Here is a 23,926-nt window from a genome sequence, read left to right on the forward strand (position 1 = left end):
GTATTTGGTAGCATTGCCTTTAAATTGTTTAACTTGGGTCAAACATTTTGGGTAACGTTCCACAAGCTTCTCACAATAAGTTGCTGGAATTTTGGCCCATTCCTCCAGACACTGGTATAAATGAGTCAGGTATGTATGCTTCCTTGATCTCACACACTTTTTCAGTTCTGCCCACAAATTTCAGATTGAGGTCAGGGCTTTGTGATGGCTACTCCAATACCTTGACTTTGTTGCCCTTAAACCATTTTGCCACAACTTAGGTATGTTTGGACCCCAAATTGTCCATTTGGAAAACCCATTTGTGACCAAACTTTAACTTCCTGACTGATGTGTTGAGATGTTGCTTCAATATATCCATATCATTTGGCTTCCTCGTAATGCCATCTATTTTGTGAAGTACACCAGCCCCTCCTGCAGCAAAGCACCCCCACATCACGATGCTGCCACCCCCATGCTTTAGGATTGGGATGTGTTCTTCGGCTTGCAAGCCTCACCCTATATCCTCCAAACATGGTGATGGGAATTATAGTCAAACAATTCAATTTTTGTTTCATTAAACCAGAGGACATTTCTGCAAAAAGTAAGATATTTGTCCTCATGTGCACTTGTAAACTGTACAATGGCTTTTTTATGGTGGTTTATGGCTTTTTATTGCTGTTGTTCAGGGATTGATTTGTACTTTTCGCACCAAACTACATTCATCTCTAGGAGACATAATGCGCCTCTTTCCTGAGTGGTATGATGGCTGCGTGGTCCCATGGTGCTTATACTTGTGTACTAATGTTTGTACAGATGAATGTGTTACCTTCAGGCATTTGAAAATTGCTCCCAAGGATGAACCAGACTTGTAGAGGTCTTGAGATATTTCTTTTGATTTCCTTATGATTTCAAGCAAAGAGACACTGAATTTGAATGTAGGCCTTAAATACATCGACAAGTACACCTCCAATTCAGTGCACCTCATATCAGAAGCAATTGGCTAATTGTCTAAAGGCTTAACACCATTTTCTGGAATTTACCAAGCTGCTTAAAGGCACAGTTAACATAGTGTATGTAAAATTCTGACCCACTAGAATTGTGATATAGTCAATTAAAAGTGAAACAATTTGTCTGTAAACAATTGATGGAAAATTGCTTGTGTCATGCACAAAGTAGATGTCCTAAATGACTTGCCAAAACTATAGTTTGCTAATATTAAATCTGTGAAGTGGTTAAAAAATGTGTTTTAATGACTTCAACCTAAGTATATGTAAACTTCTGAATTCAACACTATATATATATATATATATACAACATTAAAACCACCTGCCTAATACTGTGTAGGTCCCCCTCACTAGTTACCGTAGACTTTGTCAGTTCGAACCAGTCTGGCCATTCTCTGCTGACCTCTCTCATTTCCCATTTCCATCCACAGAATTGACCCTCACTGGATGTTTTTTGTTTTTGGCACCATTCTGAGTTCATTCTAGAGAATGCGTGAAAATCCCAGGAGATCAGCAGTTACAGAAATACTCAAACCAGCAGTGCAGTGCCAAAAATCAAGCAGATACGGGTCAGGAGCTTCAGTTAATATTTACATCAACCATCAGAATGGGATAAAATCTCAATGTGATCTCAAGGATTTGAACCTTGGCATGATTGTTGGTGCCAGATAGGCTGGTTTGAGCACTTCTGAATTTTTTAAGCGATTAACAGCCCTAATATATATATATATATATATATTCATTGAATCTTCTCGACTAGTTTATGAGAAAGAAAGACGGACCGAGTAAATCAGGCAGCGATACCTATGTAATGCATGGCTAATGGCCTAACATTATCTAGAGCCTAAAAGACAATGTTTAAATGATGAGTATCCCAGTGATTTGTCACAATGGATGCACCCAAAAACTGGAAAATGCTGCCTTCGGAGGCTGTCTACAGAGGTATGAAGGGATCAAGGTCTACTTAGATACAGTCATCTGATCGATTTTTTTAATCCGGCATAGATATAGCCTATGCTTCATATGAAATCCCACAATCCTTTGCGTGCGGTTCCACAGTGGCCGAAGGGGCAGTTGAGCAATTTTTCCCCCCACTTTTTTATGACATTTGATTCAATTTCTAGTGAGAATTTAGTAATGCAGTTATTAAACATACATTTGGTTATCGCCAAAACCTCTTCATTTTATTTTATATAATTAGACCTTTGTTGTTCGGTTCGGCTTTTCAGCAGCGGTGCTGTGGTGTGTGCATCCATGAGCCCAGAACTGCTATGCATGACAATATAAAAAGATAACAATAATAGCCTAAAATAATCATAAGTGATTCAATTGTGTCCTGATTGTATTGTCATCAGTCACTTTTTTTCTCATACTTCATCCAGCCACTTTCTTTCCCTGTTGAACAAGGTTACCGAAGTACATACAAATTATATACCTCCTCCCCTCCTTCAGTCGGTCAACAGGTCCTGATCCTCGATCATTCAGTGAAGGTGCATATTCTTTCAGTGGGTCAAACCAATGATATGATTCTTCACAACCCGCACTCGAATGCTAATGGCTCGTGCTATAGTCAGTCTTTACAGGCATGAAAAGACACCAAAGCAGTCTCGCACTTTAAACTAAAGCTCATTGGCTTCGAAAGGGAGAGACGTCAGTATGGAGGTGAATGAAAATGGTTTGTTCATTTAAAAAATTCATTCAAAAAGACAGATTTGTTTATGAACAAAAAATCAATACTGTGCACATTGTAGAAGGCATGTAGCTGACTGGGGCTGTTAAGCGTTACATTGCATCAAGAATATTAATGAACCATGTGAAATTTCAGCAACGGCATTCATAATTCATAGCTGCTGAATGCAAATAGGGAAATTACTACATCTAAAAACTCATCTACATCAGACATTTTTACAAACTCAGTTGCAGTATGCTGTATTGCTGTGGACTGTAGGCCAGTCATAGGCTTATGTTCAATTATATGGAAATAAAACTTCTAAAACTCACTTTTGGTAATGTCTATTCAATGATCTGCTCGTCTGCCATAACAATATAATATTTGAATTATGTTCATGTTTGGGGGCTTTTCTCAGCAACAATATGCAATTAACTGTGATTAATTTGATTAATTAATCAACTTGTTTATACAAAAACTGCTATAATTCCTTCTGTCTGTGCCAATTACCAGGCTCCATTCATTTGATACCAGCATCAACAATATATCAACATATTGCTGTTTATTGCAGATTGGTTTGTGTATGTAGGTGATATGATGACAAGAGAGTTGAAGCACTTCTTTTTTTATGAATCAAAGTGCTTTTTAAAAGCTGGGAAGAAATTCTTCACATTGGTTTCACTTCACTGGTTTCCAGCAGCACACTAGTAGGTAGTGGTAGGGAAGGGGGGAAGGAGGGGTGGGTCAAAGTGGACCGTGGCTGCTGGAGCCACTGGAGAACATGTCAATCTTTGGTGGTGAGCAGTGGCACAGAACTGATTGCCCTCTTGGAAGAAAAAAAAAAGGAATTTTTACCAACTTAGCTGTGGCTTGGTTCATGGACTGTGTGTTTTGGTTCTAGGAATTTCCATACTGGTTTGGGCTGGTTTATGCTTGTTTGGGCTGATTTGATGCTGGTCTAGCTGGTGGACTAGCAAAGCCATCCTGTTCACCAGTAAAATGTGAGGCTAAAACAGCAAAAGTTGACTTGCAGGTCTTAACTGGTTTAAGATGCTGAATTTTAGCTGGTTTACCAGGGAGGCCAGCTGGTCTCTCAGCCTGGCCAGCCAAAAAGCAGCCAAAACCAGACAAAATATAGAGCAAATCAAATCAATGTTCCTGGGAAAACAGAATATTGTTTGGGTTTGTTATAAACTGTGGTATAATGACTGTTTTAGTCATTAGTTTTCAAATGGTGTCTCATGAATGGTTGTCTGCATGCCTGTAAAACAAATATATACACACCCAGTTTCACTTCCTCGTACCTCAGCTGAGAGAGGCTCTATTTTCAGTGCACTGTCATTAGAGTTGTGCTAAACCGGCATATTGTTCTTTATTATGCTAATGTGATGGTATTGTATCACAAAGTAATTGTACATTGCATTTTTGTGAGGCATCATCCTTTGTGTGTATGTGTGTGAGTGTGCAGGTTCAACCTTGAAGTGAATGTTTGCAAAAGTAAAAACAAGCTTCTGTCTTTACTCAACATCTTTTTTTTTTTTTTACAGTGGCTTTTTTCTTCAAAATCTCTGGAAAATGTATGATGTTATTTCTTTATCTATGAAGTAAAAATGTTTATATTTTTATGAGATTATAAACAACATGGTGCAAGACTAAGTTTAGTTAGATTTGACTAACATTGCAAAATACCAAAGTCTGAAACTTATTAACCTTGGGGAGCATGGCCCACCAATACAAATTTGTCCCTGGCCCGGTGAATTTAAACAAGCCCTTTGTGTGCTATTTATCAGTGCTAAACTAGTAAAAACAGTAAATCTGCACAGATAAATATCATCCATTCAACTGGTTCATTAATTTATTCCTTCATAACTCGAAACATCAGTGTGGAAAATCAATGCACAGAAAACCAATACTAGGTGACCAGATAATGTGACCAGCATTAGGCTTTCATATCTTATACCTCAGTTTTAACTGGTACAGTTGATACAGGCAAAAATTGAATTTTGTATATCTGATTGCTGGTGAGCAAAGGAACGTATTCCCATTTTGCACGACCTACTGGTGAATAAAAGTAATTCTGATTCAAACTTGATATTGCTGTATAGTGTCCAATTGGAAATGGAAATATGTTTTTGACAAGTTCTTCTTAGGTATGTAGGCAGTACGGTGAAGTGTGGCTATACACAAATGAATATAAAGAATGGATTTCATGACAGTTATGAAGGAGCCCCCATGAGAACAGGGTGTGAATTAAGATTTATATTGTGAAAAACACTACAAAGGTCAACAAACTTAAAATGCTACAATAGCATAAAGCCTCCACACGCGCTATGTCTCCATGATAACACATTCAACAAGCCACACGATATGATCCACGCATTGATGGTCTCAGATGCGGAGGCAACTGAGATTCGTCCTCAGCTACCATGAGGACTTAGAGCGCATTGGGCATTCCAAATTAGGGAGAAAATGGGAAAAAAAGAAAAAAAAATGCTACAAGTATACAATTTTGTGCAATCAACACTTTACATTGCTTACTTTGTCAGAATCCAGGGAATGCTTAACACCGAGATGGAAATACTCTAGGTGAACTCAGGTGCCTTGTTTTTCTACAGGTTTCTCTTTTTATGCTATTCTGTACAGTAAGTTTGAGCTCTGCTGAGGTGCCTATCTTTGTGTACAGCCTGGAGCTGAGGCACTTGACAGTTCATTAAAGAACCCCAAGATCGTCTGTCCTTATTTTTGGAAGGCATGATGGAGGAGAGGGATTGTGCGAGCTGCCAGAAAAACGACGAGGGGCGGACACAGGGAGCTAAAGTGGAGCTTTTTTCAGCACTGGCATTGTGTTTCCAGGGGCTTCAAAGCTGTCTGCCCCAGAGCTGCTGGCTCTTGAAACACTTTGGAGAACAGATACCTTGATCAAGCTATTGAGAAGGCAGATTTGTGAAGAGCGGTGTCTGTTTACAGCTGACAGTGCTACATTTCTGCATATTACAGAAAAAAAAGAGTTAATGCTGAAATAATTGATTGAAGCGTCTAATGTCTGCGCCGCTAGCATCACCAAAAGTTAATGTTTTCAAACTGGTTTATCAAACCTTCCCCACCGTCTTCCATTGGTCACCAAAACAGATAGCCTCACACCATTGGTTGAGCTAGAAGCTGACATGTCGGGCTGGTCGGGCTGCAAACAGTATTCACACTTTTGGGGAAATCAACTTATAGAATTAATTTCTCTGCATAGGAGAAAGTATTTTAAAATCGAAAATATTACATCCAATTACTAGTCAAACGCTTCCTTCAAAACCGTGGCACTAACTCACAGTTAATTGGAGAGTCAATCTTTTTAATTGGTGCAATAGTTTGGATTTCAAAATCACAATTTCAAAACATCAAAACCTCTTGTGCATGAAGTAAGGTGCTGTTGAAAATGTATGATGTGTGGGATGCTTAACAAAATAAATTCTTCCTGAAAACTGGTTGAAAAATAACTCAAGTAGAAGTACAGTCTGTACAACTGTAGCAATAGCCATCCCAGGAGAATGAGTGTTAAAGGTGTTTTAAAGTGAGTGTGAACAGACTCTTTTAGGTGCAGTTCAAATGCTGTGCAGACCTGAGCTGAAGGTAAGGTAGAAAAAAGGAAGAGAGACTCAAAGATAAAATAGAACATGTGTTCTGCAATAAATTCATGCTGGTACAAGGGCAATGAAATTAATAGTTCTGTTTGGGCAAGGTGGAGGGCTGACCCTAGCCTGCTCCCTCAGGCTGTCACACTGTTTAGAAACCCTCATATTTTTCTCCGTCAGCTAGTGACCTCCAGCATGGTTTCTGTCCAGCAGTGTTCTCTAGAGAGAGGAAGAGGGTGGCTAGTGTTACTAGGGCATAGGGCCTGTCCTCTCTACCTCATCTAATTTGCCCAAGTTATTGCTTGGTTTAGTGACATGACTGGAAAGTGATAATCACAGGTTGGCCAAAGGCAGGTTTTAGAACTGTAGAGGATAGGATTTAAGGCAATCTTCCTTTTTTCCCCCTAAAATTCTATTTACAACCTTTATTGTTTTCCAAATTATACTGTAATAGAGAGTGTTTTTGAAATGATAAATTTTTTGGTGGAGGAAAACGGTGTTCTATTGTGGATGAGAGGCATACAATTAGCTAAATTAATGCATTTTAAGCTTAGATAAAAAGTTAAATAGGAAAATACATCAATAGACACTTCTTTGTTAACTTTTTTAGTGTTGCACCATATACTTGTGCATTATACTATTGCTGTACTCAAGCTTTCAAATATACCAGCAATACCAGTGTTTATTTAATTATTTTTTTTTTATTACAGTGGTACACAAGGTAGGAATATTCCCAGATAGTAATGGTATTCAGATAAGAGAATGATGCAATGACCAAAGACATCCACCTAAGTCATCTTCAGTTTTTGTCTCACATACAAAAAAAAATATCCAAAAATACAAATATTTGAATTTCAATCTGACCTCACAGGCCTAAATGTGTTTTGACAGGAATTACACTTAAATGTTAAATGTTATGTATATAGTATAGTCTACAGTATGTATAATGTATATGTAAGATTGATTTAGATTTATACGCACTGCAGACAGAATACAAGATACACTAAGGAGCATCCCTTGCCAAGTCAACTGCTTTCCTGCGATGCAAAATAAATATTTGAAGCTCCATTCTGGGATTGCGGAATGACATCCCTTTAATTTATGTTATATTCAAATGCTTTCTGATTGGTTCAAAATGTAACTCCAATGCTGATTCACTGTAGACTTGCTTTATCAGATTTACATTTTCTAAATGACAGAAATCTAAAAAGATGAACAGACAGTTTTTCAGAAAAGTATGAAGAGGATAAATATAAACAAGAAGTATTAAAGATAGGGCTAAATTGCCCAAAATAACATAACTGTCTGTCTCTATTAGTAATAATCTTTTATACCTGGTACAAATGCGTATGCATGATGTCATCATTTGTGGGTAGAGTCCTGTCTCAAAAGTTGTGGTACACCACTGACTGTACATCAGCAACAGCACATAGATTTTCCCACTCAGATTGAAATTATGGGTAGACATTATCCTTTTCTTTGTTTTACAATGTTTTGGTTATGGATTTGACACAGCATCAGTGTTTGACATGATTTATTGCCAATAATGCTTTTTTATTACAGTGCATACTGTATACTAATTCTCTACATCTCTGAGTTCTTTTTCATCTGTGTCTTACTTTCTATAGAATTCGGTTCAGACAAGAAGAAATGCTACCAGTTGAATCCTAGTCTCTGATAGCAGTGGAGATAATCCAGACTACTTCCCGGCAGAATACAAGACTTCTCTGATCTGGTAAGCATGCACAAAACACTCATTCATTTCCATAGTATGGTCTTGAATAGACTAGAAGTAGATTTCCCTTACTGTTTAAGGTGTCTTACATAGTATCTTTTAAATGATTTCAGCCCAATCTTGTATATTTTGCACCCGATCCTAGTTTTTACACCACCAACTGTAAACAACAGTTAAAGCCTATTCACCATGTCAGAAATTTGGGCAAAAAGGGATGCAGGATAAGATTTTAATTAATGCATATCAAGTATACTGTAGCTTTGAACCCCTTCACACTTAAAATAATAAAAATTATAATAGTAATCTTACAGCAAATTTTGTATTTATGCATGGAGACCAGGTTTATTTATTTATTTTTGGAGGCTAAATAATTCCTTTTCAAAATGTGGAAAATTCAGCACCTGTGTTGTGTTCCAAAATTTTTATGTAAATATTGAATAGTTTCTTATAGCCCATGCTGTGCAGGCCATAAAACAAGGGTGTTGTGTTTTTGTATAGATTTCCCTATTTGCATGGGTTGTTTCTGTATAGATATGCATGGAGAAATACTGAACAGTGATACCAGCCTTTTATAGGGTCCTGCATGGAGGTGTCCTGCAGACTAAACAGGGTTTGATGACTAGTTTCATCAAACAACGGAATACCTTAGCTTTTGGTAATATCAAGAGCTACCCAAATCCCTGAGCTATATTGGAAGTATGCTAAGAATTGGTTGCATTTCCTATTTTCCTCCCCACCAATTCTATATCTGTTTCTCATTTTAAGTAAACACTGATTCCGAGCTCCACTTGCCTCGTAAGGACTGAATGTGCCCAAGAGTATTCTAGTGCTGGAGGATTTTGTTGTTCATTCAGCCCAAGTATGGGGGTGGGGGGTGTGAGAAGAAGTGTCTGTAAGTGCACTTGAGCTTGTGAACTCACGCAGAGCGACAGTCAAGTCCACAACCAGCTAAAAGGTACTCACAGTGAAAAGTCCCTCTCAAAACGTTTGTCTGAGTCTTGTTATTTTCAAGAATACGCTGATTGTAGAGTCTTTTTCAGTAATACAAACCTTTTATTAATACAAACCATCATTCTTTCCATGCGTGTTTGAATGGAAATCCTAGCTTGTGGGGGAAGGGTTGTCTGCGTGTCTGGAGAAGTACATAATACGGGAATGGATGAGGTCATTAGCATTCTAACACAGTGTTAAAGTCTGGTGGTGCAGAGTCATGCTTGGCTGACTGGCACGGCAGGGCACGACAGTAGCCATTAAGGCCGCATGGTTTAGGGGTTAGGGCCTATGGAGGGCACTGCCACCCACTGCATGGGAGCAATGAGAGGCCCTGGGCAGGTGGTCTATCAGGACAGTGGGGTGGAAGTCCAGGACAAATTGGTACAGGGAGGCTCATTTCCCAAACTTCGCATGAGGAATGGCACAGAAACTCCATAAGAGTGAAGAGAAAAAAAAATACGAAAGACTCCCAAGGGCACAAGCATATGAGTGATGATCTTGCCAAGAGGTCAGTCAGTTTTGTAGCTCCCAAAGCCATGATGGGAGTACTGGTCTATCTCCAATGCAAACTGTATTGTTTAAGGCATCAAAGATGACCAGACACTAATATTTGACATTGTCATTTGAATTTCAGTTAATAAAGCATTGTTACATTATTATTATGCCACACAACAAGATTCCAGTGACAAGTTGCCTGGGTAGACTGAACGCTAAAATGTTGTGTGACTCGGCAAAGTCACAGTTAATCCGATTTTTTTTATGTTTAATGTAAAGTTATGAGGAGCAGGATTTTTGGACCGATAGCAGTCGGGATCCGGAAGTAAAAATCCCATTCCCATTCATTTTTAACGATTAATCATGAACCTTATAATACAGATCTACAATGAGCTCTGAGGTTTTTAATCACTGGTACATGCTATCAGTTCCCTTTTATTTTAAATTCCTTTTTAAAAATTGTGTTTAATATGGAATTCCTGGTGAAGAACCACATGATCCTTAAGAAAAACATTCTACCAATCCGAATTGATTTGCACTTTTTGTACCAAACTTCATTAATTTCCAGGCGACAGAATGTGTCTCCTTCCCTAGCGGTATGATGGCAAGGTCCTATCGTGTATATACTTGCTTACTATTGTTTGTACGGATGAACATGGTACCTTCTGGTATTTGGAAATTGATCCCAAGGATGAACCAGACTTGTGGAGGTCCACACATTTTTTTCTGAGGATTTGGCTGATTTCTTTTGATTTTCCCATGATGTCAAGCAAAGAGGAACTCAGTTTGAAGGTTGGTCTTAAAATACATCCACAGTTACATCTCCAATTCAGTACACCTCCTATCAGAAGCTAATTGTCTAATTGTCTAAAGGCTTAACATAATTTTCCGTAATTTTCCAAGCTGCTTAAAGGCACAGTTAACATAGTGTATGTAAACTTCTGACCCACTGGAATTGTGATATAGTCAATTAAATGTGAAACAATCCCTCTTTAAACAATTGTTGTGAAAATTACTTGTGTCATGCACAAATTAGATGTCCTAAACGACTTGCCAAAACTATAGTTTGCTAATATTAATATTAAATATAATCTGTGGAGTGGTTAGAACATTTTAATGACTTCAACATAGGTGTATGTAAACTTCTGAATTCAAATGAATATATTTGTAAATATCTGAATAATAATGCAATAAAATTTAAATATATTGTTTCTATACTTATAATCAACAACTTCAAGTTGATCATTTTCCATAATTGTTTTATTTGATCACTTAATTACCCTGAATTAATTAATTTGCAGTGCTTCATGGGATTGTAGTTTATGCCCTTAGGAAAGACGAAACACAGTTTCGTACTTTTGTTTTTGTTTAGTTTTTTACAATTTTTTTGTAATTTTGTGCTTGAAATCAAAGTTTATAAAGCTGTGGTTCACCTCGGAGCTGGTTGGTTTGGTTCAGAGCTTAGAACACGTTTATGGACGATTTTATGAAATGCCTATAGAAGAAATGAATGGTTATAATATTTCCTGAACCACGACAGCTGAAAAAAGTGGATGGGCATTGAGCACTCTATTATAGTTCATAATAGATGGGGCTACCCGGCATGGTGGTGCAGAAATAGAAAGCAAAAGCTATCAACAAAATGTAACAAAATGTTGTTTGTTTCTTATCTCGGTTGTGACTGGTTAGGACTAACATTTTTGATTAACATGGAAGAGGAACCTTTTATCAAGTTTTGCTTAATTGGCTAAACTTCTGTTTAGGACACTGTGTAAGTGATTATGATAGATAAGATGAGATCGCGAATGTACTTGCCGGCTATGTGCGCTGCCATATTTTTTTTGCAATGCAAGATGGGATTCTGAGTTTGTATTGCCATAGAAGCATATAATAGGAGGAGTATAGAAGGTTCTAAAAACCTAGTATTTCCACTCTCCCAGCCCCAGAAGTGGTTGTGATGGACGGAATGGGAGAAGGCCAGAGTGGACTGACTAGTTTGTTTATTCTTTGATTTTAAAAAACATTGCCGCAGCTCTGCATGTAAACAGTGTGCTCCAATGATAAAGTCTTTATACTTTTATTTAGTGATAGTTTTAAAGTTTGTAACATATAAAAATAAAGAAATTGTAATGTTCATGGTAAACAGCAGCATGAATGCAGATCACACCGGTTTGATCGTATGCGTCTGAGCCCAATCTAGTGCCCTCACACTGGTTTGATTGCACGTGTAAAAAGGTACATGGAACAGTTTGTCCGATCTAATACAAAACTTACATAAAATTAAAATTCATAGGTCTAGCACAAGGCCTGTTTTATTCTCTCTCCCTCAGATCATACATGTCTTGCATGATTCATATGAAGGTTTACATTGAATTTAGTGAAAGAACCTTTGTGAAATGTGTATTTCTTAAACATCCTTGCCAAGACACGACACATTCCTCCCATGCATCAAAGCAACAGTTCCAGTGAATGGCATTTATTCATATTTCTCAAACCTGTCAGATTGTTTCTAAGAGCTGTTAAAGAGAAATCCATCAGAACTGATGCAATTCAGCATGCTCAAAGCCATTCTGGAAGTAGCAACCCTAGGAATGCAGCATTTAAGTGGATAGCTAGTTCTGAAACACTATCTCGAACCCAGATCGACCACTCAGACGAAAGACCTGATTGCTACATATTGTCACACTGCCCTTTCAAAAGGGTAATACAATAAACACATTGGGTGAAATGTCCATGAGTGATGTTTTATTTATTTATTTATTGACATTGAGTTGATAAAAATCCAGTGCATGACAACTTTATTTACCTAGGGGAGATTTATTTTGAAAGCTCTTCGTTTTAGTAATACTTTCTTTTAATACTTTTTTTTTGTGTGTGCAAAGGACAAGCATGCTATTGCTCTTATGTCAGCAGGATTCGTTTTCTGCATGGCACTTGACACGTGGATGGAGGGGTGTAAATCTTGGCTCTGTTGTTTGGGAGAGCATGTCATTCACTACACAGATTACATACCTGTGAAGGTAGAGCTTGAACAAAACTTGTTCTTGAGAATTTGTATTCTTCATGCTTATGTTAGAGGAATAGTTCCTGCCAAGATAAAAATTCCACTGAACACAGTATGCAAAAAAATTTGTTTATTTATTTTATCCCCATTTCTCCCAATTTGGAATGCCCAATTCCCACTACTTAGTAGGTCCTCATGGTGGCACGCTTACTTACCTCAATCCGGGTGGCGGAGGACAAATCTCAGTTGCCTCCGCTTCTGAGACAGTCGATCTGCCCATCTTATCGCGTGGCTCCCTGTGCATGACACCGCGGAGACACACAGCATTGGAGGCTCATGCTTCCGCGATCCACGCACAACTTACCACATGCCCCATTGAGTGCGAGAACCCATAATCGTGACCATGAGGAGGTTACCCCATGTAACTCTACCCTCCCTAGCAACCGGGCCAATTTGTTTGCTTAAGAGACCTGGCTGGAGTCATTCAGCATGACCTGGATTCAAACTCGCAACTCCAGGGGTGGTAGTCAGCGTCAATGCATGTTGAGCTACCCAGGCCCCGAAAAAGGCAACATTTTAACCCTTTCATACGTACCATCACACATATGTGACGGTTAATAACTGGGCCCTACAGAGTAGCATCACACACGTGTTTCTGCAACAGCCAGTTACATTACAAGGTGCCAGATTCAAATCGGCTTTCGCGCCGAAATGGACTGCACTGGTCCAGCGTCTGCTATTTATATTCACTCAAACAGTTACTCCTACAATCTTTCAAACCACAGAATAAGTATATTTTATTTACATACATCCAACTCCTAACCAACAAAATACCACAATAAAAAGTTTACATCTCTTATTCACACAGTCAGTGCATCAAACGTGATCTTCCTCCGATGCGTGCTGCCACATGTTTATATTAGTAGTGGTTGTCTTTTGTCAAACATGCAGCTACTCAAAGAGTCTATTCAAGCACATAATATGTTTATTTTATGTAACAAACCAAATTGTCACCAAAGTAACACAACAACAGTGCACAGTTTGTATATACACAGCCATCATATCTCAATGCGATCTCCCCACGCATGTAGCCACACATTTTCATTCACACAAACAGCAATTCAAACAGTCTTTTCAGGCATATAATAGTTATATGCAATCAAATACAATTAATATTAAGGTTTTCTGGAAAAGACTGCCAAACTATCACAAAAGCACCACATTAACAGTTTAAAACTTGTATTCTCACAGTGAATAGGCAAACCGGACTGCTGATATTATGTGTTCATTTGTCAAAGTCAAATCCCTTTATTGTCACTAAACCATATACATAAGTGTAACAGTGGGTGAAAGTCTTGGGTGCAGTTCCAAGCAACATAGCAGTACGACAATTACTATAAATTGATTTACACATAACAAAATTTATAAAATCTATCATATTTGGTTATAAAAAAATAAAAATAAAAAAAAAACTGTAAAGCAGACATAACCCATTTGTTCACATGTTATTACATTATATACTGTATTTTTTATGACAAGAAATCAAGAATTAAAATAATAATAAGAAGAAGAATACTTGTCTACACCCTACCCCCTCTTCCAGTTGTGCAGTGTCACATGCAAAAATAACTCTGCAGAGGAATTTAGACCATACTCATGAAAAGGTTAAAAACCTTTACAATGCTTTTTGACATATAATGAAAGTGAATAATGACTCTGGGCTGTCAAGCTTTAAAAAATGACAGACAAAAACATAGAACCACAGTAAAAGTAGTCATGGCTTCAAGTCGTGGACAAGTTATTTTATGGTGCTTTTTTTCATTTTGGAGTTTGACAGCCTGGAGTCAGTAGTTATTTTCATTATATAGCAAAGAGCTTTAGATTCTTACATTTTGTCCTTTTGAGTTCCACAGAAGAAAGAATTAAAATGGGTTTAGAGCTAAAGTGGAGTGAATAAATAATGACAGAACTTTCATTTTGGGGTTAACCATTCCTTTTAAATTGAAATTGTGTTTCTTTCCTCCTTGTTAATGAAATGAAAAAGGCAAATCTTGAGAACACAGTTACTGAGGCACAGGCATATTTTTTCATTTGTTTGCTAAATATGCCGTCTAGTGCATTAAAACACTGACACAACTCATGAAAGGATATGTTTGTTCACTCATAAGATCTTTCAGTATTTTCTTTCGATCCTTGAGGTTCCTTCAGGGCACGCTACTCTAGAAATGTGTATTCCTTACAAAAGATTTACCAAGAAGCATGTCTTTTTGTCATCAAGCTTGTGTACAATCTTTTAGTGGGGGTATGACATTAAGAAAATGCAAAACACTTCTCAGCCACTATATAGATGTAACTTTTATCATTGAGTGGGTTTACATGCACGGTCTTATACCGATTACACTTAATAAGCCAACACGTGTGGTCATGTAAATGGCATAAACGGCATTCCATTATCGGTGTAGGTCAAAAATGGCGTAAGATTAAACCAGTCGACACAGGTAGATTTTTGCCCATTACACCGATTTCACGTGCCATGTAACGCCTTTGCCGGTGTTCTCACCGGGTTATCCAATGTGCACACATGTCGAGTGCATGTCTTTTCACGGTTTGATGTCAAATGCAGAGAATAATGTATTGCTAATAATTACAATAATTTTATACAGGGAGATTTTTGGGAGTAATCAGCATATTGGTGTGCATGTAAATGTGCCCATTGACGCTTTTGAATATTGACAAGCATCTATACAGTTACACACCTGTTCTTAAGACACTCCCAATGTTGGTGAGGCTACTTTGAAACTGTAGTTTGCCAAGCTGCTATAGCTACTTGTAATTTATAGTCTTTAAACTTCCGGAAAGCAATCTAAAAAAAGTGGTCCAATTGGTCAGAATTATCTGCACCTCTGCACTGCTGATTTTCTAAGCTTAAACATTAACGTGGATGTATGTAACTTTGTGTTAAAATACTTTCTTCTATCTCAGATGAATATGCAGAGAGAAATACAAGTAAGCCATTAATAGGTTAAGTTTCTCGGAAACTGTAAACACTGTTTCTGTGGCACTATACAAATTATAGTGTATATTATAGGAGTGGGGATATCTGACTGTTTGAACAACTGCAGACAAGGGGCGTATTCAGAAAGCTGTTTTGAAAACATAGGGTTTTTTTTTTTGCAGTTCCATTCGGTGGTGCTAGTGTCGAAGAAATTACATACTTCAGCTTTAAAGCCTCATTCTTATCACTGCTAACAGACACACATGGTCACTAATGCATACATACAGCCTTCAAAGAAGATTAAAAAAATCCTAAATATGCTCCTCTGCGCAATTAAGCTGTGGAAAATGTACATTCCTTCATGTGGATCTGGACTCTTTTGGCACAGCATGGCTTCAGACAGCCTGTTCAACTGGCAGCCCTACTGCTGACGCTGTCACCTGTCTATGTGGATAAAGGTGATTTTGTTATCATGGCATGGCTCGCCACAATTGTCCTCTGTAAGGGATTGTGGTTTGGGTAATATGAGCCAATAGCTATGCCTTATGTTTTGAATCTTGCCCTGTATCTTAACCACAATCTGTTATCATTGTAAATAACCTTGGCCAGATGCAGTTTATGGTTATTATCACAAGACATGCTGAGCAGCACAATGTTAGGCCCATATATATATATATATATATATATATATATATATATATATATATATATATATATATATATATATACATACAAACAATACCCCAAACGTATTTGGACACTTAAGCAATACTTAAAATTGTCAGAAGGTCATTGCATTAGAGAACAAATTAATTTATTTGAAAGAAAGATAACACAAGCACCCTTTTCAAGCAAAGCATTTCACAAAAATAAGTTTGTTTAAAATTAAAGAATAAATACTCCACATCATTTCTGGACATACAGTACAGAGATATAGCCAAAAAAAACTCTTTTCACTTTGTGATGTCAGAGAAACTTCTAGTATTTCAGATGTAATGGAATAGAGATACATCTAACACGCACGCTAAAAATAATTATAAAAAATTAAAGCTGCAACATTTGGTGCTGTTGCAGTCAGCAGTAAACATATTAAAAAATTCAATTGCACCTACAGGCTTTGAAGTTGCATTTTCATTCTGCAATCCCACAACTCTATTCATGATCACTCTCTCTTACGATCATAAAGCGATACCATGAGAAATTAGGCTAGTGGTATATCTGTCAAAGTATGCATGTGGTGTGGCACAAATAAAAATAATAATAATAAAAAAAAAATCTATATGTTATAACAATAATCTGGTGTGTCTATGTGCATAAACACACTTGACTGGGTGTCATAGATTTATATATACTGTTCTGTGCAAAAGTTCTAGGCACATTAGATATTTCACAAAAAGAGTGTGCAGATAGACAGCACTCTGGAGGTTAAGTCATTCACTAAATAGGGAGCAAAAAAACATAAAAAAACATGTAAAAAATGTCATATACATTTCGTGTTACGTTCAATAGACAATATTTATCATGGTGCAACTGGTAACTTTACTACTCATCATTGTGAGTTGTATAATAGGGTCACTTGGCACTCATTGTCCACACGTAGACTAAAGCATTGGTATCTGTTTATTTATAAATACAATTTGGGCTTATTGCCATCATATCTCTGTTCCCTTACCCAATTAAGTTATTAAGTTTATTAATAGAATTTAATGTGTGATCAAGTATTTTGCAGCAATCACTATTTATAAAGTAGATTGTAAAGCATCATAGGTTTTCACTAATTGATTCTTCTGGTGAACTTGGCTGAAAGTTGAGTTCGTAGTGCTGCAGTGCAATGGAGTGAGGTTGTTATATTTTTTGTGGGATAATCTAAGTGAGAGAAATTACACCACTGTAAGTTTATGAAGTCCCTGTTGTGTTTTTTAGGATCCAGTTGTTTCATGTAACTTAACAGATGTTCAGTCAAGAGTGCCATGTGCAGGCTAAAGTGTGGAATTTTAAAGCTATACAGACCCTTGTTTATTAGCTTATATGTTTATGGCTGTGGTCTTCACATGAATTTCTCACCAAAATAGGCACTGAGGTCAGTGACTTATTTAGCACCAGAGAGCAATTTAAGTTGACACAGATGTGTCTGTGAAACTGGCTGGCTGCAATGAACAATGATTTGTTTAACTGAGACAACAATTACAACAACAGCAAAAAATGCACATTATTAATAGAGATCAACTAGTTCAACAAGTGGTCATAACATTATATGAGAGATGTAAAAGTCATACCAACATAAACTTCAAACCAAATCAATCAATGCTGACGCAAACCAAATCAATTTGTTTTAAAATGGAAATGGATAAGTAAGTGTGAATGTGGCCTGAGCCTTTAAAACTCATAACACAAACCGCTAGTTATTTAACCACTTCGACTGATTTATTAATGTTTTGATTCACTAAAAAGTACTGGTGAATAGAATAATTCTTTCTGGAATCATAATACATGAGTCACGCAGCATGTTTTGCGCTTTAGATTCAAAGTGTAGTTGTAGTAGTAGAAATATATAGTATTACAGAAACACTGTCGGAGTATTTTTGTACAGTGTTTTTGTACCATTAAAAAAAAACAAGAGTCTTGAAAATAATTTGGTTGTTGTATTTTTCATAAATGGGTCCATTGTGAATAAGAACAGGTTTTTGGTTCCCAATCCTACTTATGGTCAATGGTCTGCACTTGTATAGCACCTTTTTTTAACCTTAGAGGTTACCAAAGCACTTTACACTGTCCCATTCACCCATTCACACTCACATTCACACACATCTAAGGTGCTAGCTTATTTTAACTTACTTATCAGTCTTTAGAAGCAAAAACCACAAGTTTCCTCCATTATTTCCCCAGCATCTCTTATAGCTTATCTCTTATAATCTTAACTTATAGGTTTAAGTGACAATTTGTACTAATTACAAATAATGGATAAAATATGGACACAAGACAATGAAGCATGTAATTGCATGATGTGATTTGCTAAATCTATGATGTGTGGACAAATAAACCACCTCACTGTCCTCCCCTGTTGGCACCGCGGTCCTCTGAGGGTTGAACCATATGGGTGGCTGCGAAAGGACGGTTTGAGCAGAGGGAGCAGACGGCGGCTCCTCTTTGGCACAGGTGGAATCGTGGCATCAGCTCAGCCTGATGGATCCAAGAGAGCGCTGCTTAGTCAGCCCACCATCTCTCTCAAGGGGTCCTGGCCCTCACACCATGTCTGGGCTGCCAGTGCCAGCACACACCCACCTGCTGGTCTTCACAGAGCTGAGTTAGGACATAAGAAACTGATGTCTCAATGGCTGAGGATAGAGAAAATAATTCATAGTTATACAAAACTCAGGGTTGCTACACCTTTTGACCTGTTAATTTGGATTACATTCCCATAAGTTTTCCATGATTTTTCTAGCTGTTTGTATTATTGGATAAGGAATTAAAACAAATAATTGTATATAGATTGCACTCACAAAGAGCAATTTCTAGATTATGTATAAATCAAAGCAAATATAACTATAAAAATATGCATATTCATCATAGAAATATCTATGACTTTTCCTTGACTTTTTAAGCTTTAACTTCATGACTTTTTCAGACCTGTAAATCCCTGTTTTAAAATTCCCTGAAATTTCCATATTTTCCATGACCGTGGGAGCCCTGCAAATTCAATCCCCATCAGAATGTTGCCCCCCTTGGTCCCCACAGCTATTCCATTGGATGTTAGAATGTCTTTTGGGTTCTCTATTCGGTGCTGTATTAAAGCAAAACCTGCAATATCACTTTTAAATATGTAAAATAAACCAGGGATTTTAAAACTGGGGTCCTCAAAGGGGTGCTAAGGGGGCCACAGAAAATGTCAGGAAAAACAAATGGAGGAAAAAAGAATGTTATACAGGGCTGCACAATTAAACATATTTTAAGCGCAATCACAGTTTCTGCCTCTCACGGTTAATTAAGCATAACCGTTTGTGAAATTAGTGAGCTAGCAAACAGAAATGATCAGCCAAGTAAAGTTGCAAATTGTCACTAATTATTTTATTATAGGTTGTGTCTACAAAAGACAGACCAAATCACAAGCTCTTTTGAAGTCTATTTTTAACTCAGCAGACCTAATATGCTCTCTTAATTAAGAAGTTTGCCACTGACCAATCACTGTTTCACTTTCGAACACTTGCTGAAATACGAAACCACAGAAGTTTGAATATTGTATGTCTCTTTTGTGCGCCACTTTCGTTACATGAGGCTTGCATTAAGAAAGCTGTAAAATGCTGCTTTCTGAGACTGTATATGTAGGTTGGATGAAAATCATGTGCCTTTCGTACTGTTTTGAGAACAGTTTCCTTAAGAGTCCCATTCATTCAACAATGCGGTTGGTCAAAAGCAATTCTATCTCATGCACTCGTATTTTACACAGAAGTTCAGAACAGCTGTGGTCTGAGTTCAGTTTGGTTCACGCGTGTCACTAATATCCGCTCTCTGCATTAAAAAGCTCTCCAGTTTTACTTCAATTGCACAATTTTACGTATGTTTGGCCATTACAAATGTCTAAAATAATGTAGTAAACCCATGGTACTGGGGTTTTGTTGGCTGAGGAGGAGATGGGAGCATTTTACCATGTTTGGAAGGACAAAGCTTTTGTCAACAGAAACATCACACACTTCCTTTATTTGTTTATTTTTTTAGCCCATACAGCATTGCTGCCTGCTAAATTATTACAGAAATGCATTATAATAGATTACTGCAATATTAATATAAATATTAATATTAATTTTATTTTTTTTATTTTTTTTTAGGCAATCACTGCCGGAGGCAGAAATGGCATGTGACTAATCAGTTTGATAGCACAGTCCCAAGTTCGCCCAAAAATGAAACTGTTTTCATCAATTTACCTACCCTCATGTTGTCAATTCAATTCATGCTTTTAAGAGCCTTCCAAAAATTGGGAACTGGTTAAACATCTACTGTAATATAATGACATATTTGGAAATTGTATATTGTTTGTGGAACAGAATATCAGAATATGTGGCTTTGTTTGAATTGCCATCAATAGAGCAATAAGCTTTTCGTAGCCAGATGGTGTAGTCACATCTACATACCAGCAATGGCTATACCATAACCCCTTGGCCTTAATTAACTGGCAAGGAAACAATGATTCATCAAAACAACACCAATGATCATCTATTTTAACTTGCTCTCATTCCCATATTTGTGATCATCGAGAACCTGTGATCCTTTGTATTGTTTATGAGGATAGAAGATTGGAGCCATGGTAAGTGTCTCCTGATCCTCACCTTGATTCTCAACATAACACTTTGACAACACAACAGGGCACATGCCATCAATAGGTGGAAATGGTACCTTGCAGCTCTGCTCATGGGCTACACCCTGCCCTCAATAATACAGTCACCTCCCTCTTACCACAATGTGCTCCATTGTGATCGCTCAGAGGGAAATTTAGACATCACTTTGTGTCTGCCTCCCCCATTCCCCTGCACACCTCCACTTATGAACCTTGCATATAAATGCACTTCGGTGCTGTCTTGATTGATAGCAATTAGCATTCGGTAATGATAACAGATGTTTGCGGTACCAGGAGGCTAGTACATGCCGCCCACTCCACCATCTGCTGTGGGCATCAGGGGCCTGGCCCAATGGCAGGCTGGCACTGGAGAGTAAGGAGGGTGGAGAGTGGAAGACAAGAGAAGGGCTGGTACATTGTAGTTGCCCCTTCTTTATTTGTCACAAGGAGCAGGGCCAAACTGTAGGGGGTTTCCTGTGAATGCTCTGTCACCTGGTGCGAAGTACAGTTGGACAGATCACACAAGTTCTGTGAGCATGTATTATTTACTAGGCTTCAGAGTGTGAAATATGGGGCTTTTAAATGGCAATGTATACAACTTTTGGAACTGCACTACACGTATTGAGTTATAATGGAAATCGGTTCCATTATAATGTATAAAAATACATTCTTGCACTTAAAGCTTGCCACAGTGCAACAAATAGAATAGAATTCAGGTGTCGAGAGATTTTTTTAAACAAGACGCTACAGCATCTAAAACCTGTCACAATCACCGATGAAGGACTCAGAAGCAAAACGCTTTAACAGAAAGACAAAATTCAAACAAAAACTCAAATGGAGCAAAACCAAATCAGTACCAACTATTAAATAGTAACTGACCGAGGGCTAAGAAAGCAGAATTGACATAACGAGACAGAGGGGAGTTTAAATGGAGAAGAAAATAAGGGGACACAGGTGCTGCAGATCTGTTAACAAGCTATGCATCCAGCGTTGTGACCAGGAGTACTGGCAGCACTGGGAAAAACGGCCTCCATGGTCAGGAGCGCTTTCAGCAACTGGGGATTGGGCACCTTACTCTGCTTCCTTCTTCTAACGGCCGCCTGCTCCTACCAGTCACATGGGAATGGCCGCCGCCTCCTGCCAGGGTGGCAGCCACGCACTCAGGTGTGGAGCTCTGTCTCTTCCTCCTATGAGTGATGAAGTGAGGCAGCAGCACCAAACATCAATGAGGGGGCATTGCTCTCCTTGGGCTGGGATGAAGAGAGCCTTCCGCGACACAGGCTGAGATAAAAAAAAAAACAATTATTAAAGCCAGGAAGGAGGACCCAAGTGCAGGAATGAGCAAAAAGTAAAATACTAATATTTTAAAATGTAAAAATATGAAACAAAAACAAAACAAGCAATACAAAACTCACAATGGAGAGAAAGTTGCCTTGTTGTACCAACACAGAGGCACCAAAACATTTTCTTGGACTTTCAGCTTCATCATACCCAGTTGGTGGAATGACCTTCCCAACTCCATCCGTGAAGCAGACTCTGTCTTCAAAAAATGACTTAAAACACATCTTTTCCAAGAGCACTTAACTATACACTAAAAAAAAACAAAAGAAACAAACATTGCAATTGTATATGATTTGAATACTATTCTGATGCTAGTGAAACTTTGTAATTTGGCACTTTTGTACCACTGTCTCCTTAAGATGATTCGCTTATGTTTACCCTCTTTTGGAAGTCACTTTTGATCCCCGCCTTGGTAACACTTTATTTTACGTAGTCCTTGATACACTTTATTTTACGTGGCTTATACCTGTGTAATATTCTGTAGTTGCAATGTAATTAGGAAGCTAATGCATGTATTTAAGCTGTGAACTAGAGAGTTAATTCAAACTAAGGTACATATGGACAAGGTATGTAGATACACGTGAAGTCCACTTAAGTACAGTCTTGATACACTTTATTTTACGTAGCTTATACCTGTTTAATTTTCTGTAATTTTAATGTAATAAAGAAGCTAATGCATGTATTTTAGCGGTGAACTAGTGGGTTATTTAAGATGGATAAGGTATGTAGATACACATGAATTGCACTCAAGTACAATCTTGATACACTTTATTTTATGTTACATACATGTAATGCTACAAAACGTACACATTTGCCATGTGTAACTGCAGACCTTAGTAGCTTAATATATTTAAGTACTTCTTGTTACATTGTGTGGTACTAAGTACTTTCTTACATAATTACAGTGTACCAAGTTTGTAACACGTATGTAACAGACTCGGCTTGTTACATATGTGTAACAGTAGCTGCCTATTACATGTGTGTAATTACAATCTGTAAGTACAGTCTGTACCATAACTTAGTTACATGTTAATTACATTTTGGTACATGTAATTACAATGTTTATTACTAAGTAATTAACTAAGTAATTACTCTATATCAAGGACTACGTAAAATAAAGTGTTACCCTCTACCAAATGAATAAATGTAAAGGAAACAAACTAAACATAAACCAGAATAAAAGACAATAACTAGGTCCGACCAGGACTGGAACAGACATAAATTCTAACAAAACAAATCAAACACAAGAGGAAAGAGGGCACAATATCTAGAGGAACATAAATGAGGGACATGTGTAGACAATCAACATGACGAGGACTAAATGAGGAGGTGTGGCAGGAGGAAACAAGCAGGCAGGGAAAGCAGAGCCATGCGCTCAAACACAAGACAGACACAAACACATTCACAGACAACAAAAAGGAGGAGGCTGTCAGACCAAGGTTGTGGCAGAGATGCTGAAAAAACAACTAGATACGGTGCAACGGTCAAAGGCTGCTGCAGCAACGTTTTGTTTGTTTTTAGGTTTTGTCAACTTATCTAGATTACAGATAATGACAGATGATTTTGGCTCAACTATACTTGGAAGAAACACAAAAAAACAGTTAGACTATTTCATAATCCACATTTGACTGGACAATCATAAAAGTTTGGCTTTTTTAGGGTGGTATGGATAGATGTGGAAATATTGAAATATTGAGCATCTTGTTGCCTAAAGTCTTTTTTCCTCGATTGTATTTGTTTGAGCTGGTCTTTGACTACA

At 37.6% G+C, this 23,926-nt stretch overlaps 1 protein-coding gene across 2 annotated transcripts in view; it reads left to right on the top strand.

Annotated features, from left to right (window-relative positions):
• Positions 1-23,926, top strand: part of LOC127626747 (RNA binding protein fox-1 homolog 3-like) — a 649,289-nt gene that overhangs the window by 105,329 nt on the left and 520,034 nt on the right. For both annotated transcript variants that reach the window (XM_052102758.1, XM_052102757.1), the window contains exon 2: positions 7,904-8,010. The gene's annotated coding sequence lies outside the window, so the exon portion shown is untranslated. The remainder of the gene's footprint in view (positions 1-7,903; positions 8,011-23,926) is intronic.

This window comes from Xyrauchen texanus, chromosome 33, assembly GCF_025860055.1.
Source record: "Xyrauchen texanus isolate HMW12.3.18 chromosome 33, RBS_HiC_50CHRs, whole genome shotgun sequence".
Classification (NCBI taxonomy): Eukaryota; Metazoa; Chordata; class Actinopteri; order Cypriniformes; family Catostomidae; genus Xyrauchen; species Xyrauchen texanus.